Here is a 7,477-nt window from a genome sequence, read left to right as displayed (position 1 = left end):
ATCGGCCCTACCCTGAGCGTGACTGAGGGTGGCATCGCAACCTCCCGATCCGCCCTGCTCTGTGCATGTCGGGGCGGCGCCCCAACTCCCCAATTGGCCCTGCTCTGAGCCCAACCAAGGGCTGCACCTAGGGATTGGGCCTGCCCTCTGCCACCCGGGAGCAGGCCTAAGCCAGCAGGTCGTTATCTCCCGAGGGGTCCCAGACTGCGAGAGGGCACAGGCCTGGCTGAGGGACCCCCCCCTTCCCCCCTCCCCGAATGCACAAATTTTTGTGCACCGGGCCCCTAGTTTATATATATAAAAGCCCAAGCAACCATCACAACCAAACGGACGACCGAACAGGCTGTGTGGGGTGACCAGGACAGCAGGGAGGTTAGTGAGGGGTGACCAAAGGACCGAGCAGCAGGCTGTATGGGGTGACCAAGCCCGCAGGGGGGGGCATATAGGGGGCGACCAGGCCAATGGGGGTGCAGTTAGGGGTGACCAGGCAGGTGGGGGCAGGGCAGTTGGGGGCAACTAGGACATCAGGGGGGAGTTGGGGGTGACCAGACCAGCAGGGGGGGCAATTAGGGGTGAGGCAGGCAGTGTGAGAGGGATGTCCAACTGCCTGTTTAGGCCTGATTCCCAGGGGTCCCGGATTGAAGAGGGTGCAGGCTGGGCTGAGGGGGTGCCCCCCCATGCACGAATTTCATGCACCGGGCCTCTAGTAATTTAATATTTAAATAGATTTAGTTTCAGTCTATGTTTCTATACAAGAAATCTTCCATTTCTCTTGTTTACAAGACATTCCTATGTACAGCATAATGATTCTGTTAACAATCCAAAGAAACAACTCTTTTATATTTACACACAAACACAATACCTCAGCATTCAATATTTTAAAAAAAATAAATATTAACATCATCATTTCCCTTAATCTACCGGTACATATTGTTGAGATTTGAAAGTCTGGTTCATTGGAATTATAACCCCCCAAAATCTAGTTGTATTATTTTGGCCTTGATATGAGTCTTAAGGGGAATTATCTTTGCCATGGGAAACAATATTATTAGAGTATTCTCAATGAAAAAATATCTTCCTTAAATTATTGTGGATTTCATTCACTATGGGTTTTGTCACAGACAAGATTATCATATATAAAGCAATGGGTGTTTTAAATGCTAATGTTGTAAATGGTGAACAGAATAGAAACACAAGGTAATTACCTTCTAATTCATGATGAAGGCCAGAGTCTGAGCTGCAAAGAAGAGATATGGAAGGTAGGAAAAATGGGTGATTTTACAAAGTACAAGTTGCTTAGAGTGTAAAAGGTTTCAAGATTAAACCCTATAGGAAGCTAGTCAAGCAGGAATGGAAAAAGAGAAACTTTGTGGAGTTGACTGTGGGATTCTGCTTAGGAAGGTGTGATTCTTACTCAGGAAAAAGTCAGAGAATCATTCATTGGCATCAGAAGGGTGTGTTCAGTTTTCTATTTTAAATATTAAAATAAAATTAGGAAAACAAAATATAATAGAGTTTATATTATTGGTGACTTACTTGAGGAGACCAAAAGAAAATAGCTTCACTTTGGATTGAGGAGAGATGCAGGGAGGATAAACAAAGGTAGAAAGTTAAAGAGAAGGAGGCAGGGAGTTGGGTGGAGGAGAGAAAATTCCTTGAGTACCACCCAGGTATTGGACACATGAATGAATATTTCATTCATGCTTTGTCCTCTAATCCTCATAATAGGGCTATTAATAGATTATTTTCTCATGGACTTCTGGTCAAGATGGTGGAGGAGGTAAACATTGTGTTCAGCCCCATCTATGACTACATCAAAATTACAACTGAAGTATGGGGCAATCATCATTGAAAACCCTCTTTGGTTTAGGTCTGGCTGAACCAAAGTCCTAACACTAAGGATATATAGAAGAAGCCAAGTCCAGACTGGTAGGAGGGGCAGAGACACAAAATACACTGGTCCCACGTGTGGTCGTTACAAATCAGGAGTGATATCAGCTGCAGAAGTTCCCCCTGAGGAGCAAGGAGTCCCAGCCCCACACCAGGTCCCCAGCCAAGGGTTCTGGTGCTGTGAAGAGAAGTCTCCCTAACTCCTGGCTCTGAAAACAAGCCAGGATGGTGGATGAGGGTATTGTAACTGAGTGAGACAGAGGGCTACTAGAGTCCTCGTGTTCTTCTTCAAGGTTCCATGCATGAACTTACTTGCTGACAGACTCACTGCTTTGAGGTGCAGTGCTGAGGCAGTAGCTTGAAAAGTGCCAGGGACACAAAGAGAGGAACTGAATTGCCTGGTTTCAGAGTGAGGACTGGAGGGGCAGCTTTGTCCCAGACAGAAGAGCTGGCAGAAGCCATTGTTCTTTAGTTGAGACTTCCCCACATCTAGGCTGCAGGTGACATATTTGAGTCTCCACCAACCTGGCTAAAACTGTTTGTGCTGCCCTGGTGATTCCCTGAGACCTTGAACCACCCAAGTTTAGGGTCCTCCCAAGCTGCCTTCAGTGGTTTTTCCATATGAAAGGTCTGTTTGGCTTATGCTATGACTTTCCTAAAAATCCAGCAACTAGCCTCTGTGTGCCCCATATCTCTTGCTAGGCAGCCTTAGGCCCATAAATAGTGGCAGCAGGTCTTAGTTCATAGCTTAGCCTCTCCCAGACACCCCCAAGCCCAGCAGAAGTTATAAATATCTGCATATTACTTTATAGCTCCTACCAGGTGGCCCCTGCTAGGGCAAAGACAGGGGTTGGATTTGGCCTGCACCAGAGCCCCTCCTAAGAGGTCCTACAATAAATACAACCAGTGGCTAGCTTAAGACCACACCATAGCACCACCCAACCACCTCCACAAATGACACACCCAAAAGGCAAACTCAGCAGGCGTCAGAGCCTCAATAAAGTAAATCCTAATCTGTGGGGCCTACCTCTGCACAACAGCTCCTCTGCTGTAGTCAGGATCAGTCCTCACTGCCAATCAGCCTGACAGCCAATCCTTCCCACTGAAGTGCTAAGAGCAACCAAGGTTCAGCTATAACAGGAGGGCAGACACAACCCACACAAGGGACATACCTGGAGCACCCAGCTCAGGCGACCAGAGAGACTGTGCCTCTGGGAGCCACATGACACCTACTACATTAGGCCACTCTACCAAGACTGGGAGATGTAGCAGCTCTACCCAATACATAGAAACAAACCGAGGGAGGCTGGAAAATAAAGAGACAAAGAATCATGCCCCAAATGAAAGAACAGAACAAAATTCCAGAAAAAGAACTAAACAAAATGGAGACAAGCAATCTACCACTTGCAGAGTTCACAACACTGGTTGTATGGATGCTCAGTAATCTCAGTGAGAGTTTTATCAAAGTGATAAAACATATAAATGGAGATAGGAAACATAAAAAAGTTACTCAAAAATTAATACAATAACTCAAGTGAAGAACATATTAGAAAGAATCAACAGATTAGATGAAGCAGAAGATCTAATCAGCAATTTGGGAGACAAGGTAGCAGAAAACACCTAATCAGAGCAGCAAGAAGAAAAAAATTTCCCCCAAAAAATAACAGTAGTTTAAGGGGCCTTTGGGATAACATCAACCGTACCAACATTTGCATCATCTAGGTACCACAAGGAGGAGAGAGAGAGCAGGAAATTGGAAACCTATCTGAAAAACTGATAAGAAAAACCTGGAGTTCAAATTCACAGAGGGCAATAAGGAACTGAGGCTGATGAGTAGCCGCTGTCTACTCTAGATAGGGCATGCTCCCCTCATTCTCTACTGGGCAATCCACTCATATTTGCCCCTGGTTGCCTCCTGTTTAGTCTTGTAAGCATTTGAGTTTCTGTGCTTCCCTAGGGATATAAATATAACACTCTATTTTGTTCTAAACCTTATATAAATTCCCTATGCACATAACCTCAGGTTGGTGGGCACTGGGAAATTAGGGAATGGAATGCTTCACTTTGGTCAGTAACAAGAGAACAAAATGAGAATTCAGTAAAGGAAGAAACTAGAGATGGCCAGCGTCTGCTCCCACCTCGCCTTTCCTGTATATTGGGAAATCAACGGGGCTCCCTGAGTTCCTTGAAATGGAGACTCTAGATTATTTTCCTTTAAATACAATGTAAGTTCTGAAAACCAGAGGGAACACAGATATCCAAGAGTCTGACAAAGTAGTTACAATAGTTAAAACATTCTATTTCAAACCTCAAACAGGAGGGGCCTTCTTTAATTTCAGACTTTGTCTAAATAATTTTTGTTCTCCAATCTTAACAGCAAGTAATTTGTCTGAAATAATTTCTGTTGACATGGCAAATGTAAGCAGCAATAATTCCTACTATCTGAATATGTTAAGGTCAATACAAAATATGGTAGACTCACATCTAATGAGAAAATTAGATTCTAAAGTAAGGACATGAAAAAATCACATACATTTAAAATTATCCTTGAAAAGTTCCTTCGCTGCCTTTAAATCATCATGATGGGGTTCTTTGCATTAAATTTGTAGCCTCATACCCTCGGGATATGGATGACAAGAGCAATAAAGGTATCTCTTCTGACTCCCTCAACCACTCCTGCCCTTCCAAGTGCAAGTACGTAGGATAACAAATTGAGTGTCTGTCAGTGTCACTCCACTATATACTTAATAGCTTACTTTTGAGAATTTTATGGTAGTGTGATTTTTGGTAATATTTTATTTTATTAAAAATATGTTTTTATTAATTTTAGAGAGAGAGGAGGAAAGGAGAGGGAGAGAGAGAAACATTGATCAGCTGCCTCCTGCACGCCTCCCACTGGGGATTGAGTCCACAACCCGGGCATGTGCCTTGACTGTGAATCACCCACCCTGGCCACCTCTTGGTGCATGGGTGGAAGCTCACCCACTGAGCCACGGTGGACGGGCTATTTTTGGCACTATTTTACAAGCTCATTGTTTTGGGTAACCATGAACATTTTTTGAAGGGGTAGGCTGTGTTGCATCTAGATATGGAACAACTAATGTTGCGGTCCTTAATGCAGTGGTTACCCTTTGTGTGTGGGATGTGTTGATGTGTTTTTAACAGCCTGATGGGACACACTATATGGCCCCAATTTTCTTTTAAAATCTGCTCTTAAAGGATGCTGAACCCATCCAAAGGAAGATTAATCAACCCAAAGGCTGCCTACACGTTAGTACATGTCTCTTCACAGCTTGTAAGATACCAGTAATTCTCCGGCCTTTAAAACAAACAAGGCAGCTGTTTTCCCACACTTTGAAAGTGGTGAGTAAAGGATGCAGAAAGGCCTGTAGCTGTTAAAAGTTTTATGACTAAAAAAGATTAAGATGGACCTGATTCTGAGATCTTTAATTTCCTCTTATATTTTCTCCTCTCAAATACTTTCATTTTTCTTCTTATAATTTAGACACACTTCTTATCTATAGCCTTGTTAACATTTAACAAATCATGAAAATATCTACAATTCAGCTAAGACACTGTTGTTTTCTTTAGGATCCTGAAACAAAACTTTATAAAGGATTTATAAATATTTTGAATAGAGCTAAAATCAACACATCTGTTTTTTGTTTAGTGACAACTTTTAAGGTGTGGTTGGGGATAGGATTCATCCATCTTTGGGTTCACTCAACTTTGTCAAACTGGAGTTTAAACATCAACCTGTCTGTGTTTCTATAAAACTGTTGCAATGTCAGCATGACTCTGGGAAAAGGTTTGTTTTCCTTTTCTTTTCCCAGATTATATTTTACTACTGCTGGTCCAACAAAGATTGAATGATATTATAAAATATATGTTTGGAGTGCATTCCTGTTGAAAGGAAAGCCTGGGATAGAATCAACCCTAAATAAACTTAAGTTAAAATATTTTATTCTCAAGGGTATGACAAATTTAGAGCGCGCTTTTAGTGTGGCTGAATTACTGTACAGAAAAATAATCTGAATAAACAGATGATTTTAATTGGTCACACTAATATATGAAACCTGCAGTAGTGAACACTGAATGCATAGTCCCAAGGAATATCACAATGAACTGACCAGGTTGTTCCTGTTCATTTGGAAGAGTCATGTAAAGTGCTAAAGCCCTGATAACTCAATGAAGAACTTGGCCACCTGCTCACTGAGTACTTGCAAACTTTTATCCCTGCAAAAATGTCTTTTTAAAATGATTATATTTTTATTTCAGGCCATAAAACATCAAATATGGATGTACACTGCATCTCAGAATAAGTTTAGAAAAAGTTCAGCTTATACATTATGGTGCTGATGAAAGTACTTGAGCTAAAAAGAAGCTATACTAACATATACAGAGTGGGGCAAAAGTAGATTTACAGTTGTGACTATGCAAAACATAGGGTTTATTCTTGTATTAGAGGCCCCTCCGTGCACTGGAGGGGCGGTACCTCAGCCCTGCCTGCCCCCTCTCACAGTCAGGGAGCCCTCAGGGGCGGGAGGCGACCCGGCAATCAGGGGAAGGTGAGGCCCCATTCACACCTCTGCTGCTGCCACTGCTGGCAGCAAAAGCCTTGGCCTGCCCTGGTTACTTGAGCCTCAGGTGGCCCTGGGTGGCTGGGGGGCTGAGGAGACTGGGGGTCTCCAGAGGCTGGTACGCAGAGCGGCCAGGCCCACCTGGGGGCAGGCCCAGCCTTGCTGTGTGCCTGCTGCCCTGGTGGGGCTGAGGGGACTGGACGCCGCCATCTCGTGGCTGTGAGCGCTGCCATCTTTGAGGGCATGGCAGTCATTTAGCATATTCCCTCCTTATTGGCTGTGGGTGCTGCCATCTCTGAGGGTGGGGCAGTCAATTAGCATATTCCCTCCTTATTGGCTCTGGGCGCCGCTATCTTTGTGACATTGTGAGGGTCAATTAGTGTATTCTCTCTTTATTAAATAGGATTATTATTTATTAATTACTAGAGGCCCAGTGCACGAATTCATGCACCAATGGTATCCCTCGGCCTGGCCTGTGGGATCAGGCCGAAACCGGCTCTCCGACATCTCCCAAGGGGTCCAGCTTGCAAGAGGGTGCAGTCTAGGCCGAGGGACCCCACCAGTGCACTATCGGGGCCAGGGAGGGATGCAGGAGTTTGGCCAGCCAGGGAGGACCACAGGAGGGCTGCAGGGCATGTCTGGCCTGTCTCACTCAGTCCCAATCAGCTGGACCCCAGCAGCAAGCTCACCTACCAGTTGGAACATCTTCCCCCTGGTGGTCAGTGCATGTCATAGCGAGTGGTTGAGTGGTCTTAGCATATCATTAGCATATTACACTTTGATTGATTGAACAACCGACCAGATGACAGGACACTTAGCATATTAGGCTTTTAATATATAGGATTGTACTATTCTCCATATGAACAACTGTAAACCTACTTTTGCCCCACCCTGTATTCACATATATATAACTAGAGGCCCAGTGCACAAAAATTTGTGCACTCGGGGGGTGGGGGAGCGGGGATCCCCCAGCCCGGCCTGTGCCCTCTCGCAGTCTGGGACCCCTC

This window comes from Myotis brandtii, unplaced genomic scaffold, assembly GCF_000412655.1.
Source record: "Myotis brandtii unplaced genomic scaffold, ASM41265v1 scaffold609, whole genome shotgun sequence".
Classification (NCBI taxonomy): domain Eukaryota; kingdom Metazoa; phylum Chordata; class Mammalia; order Chiroptera; family Vespertilionidae; genus Myotis; species Myotis brandtii.
Note: the sequence above shows the minus strand (reverse complement) of the source record.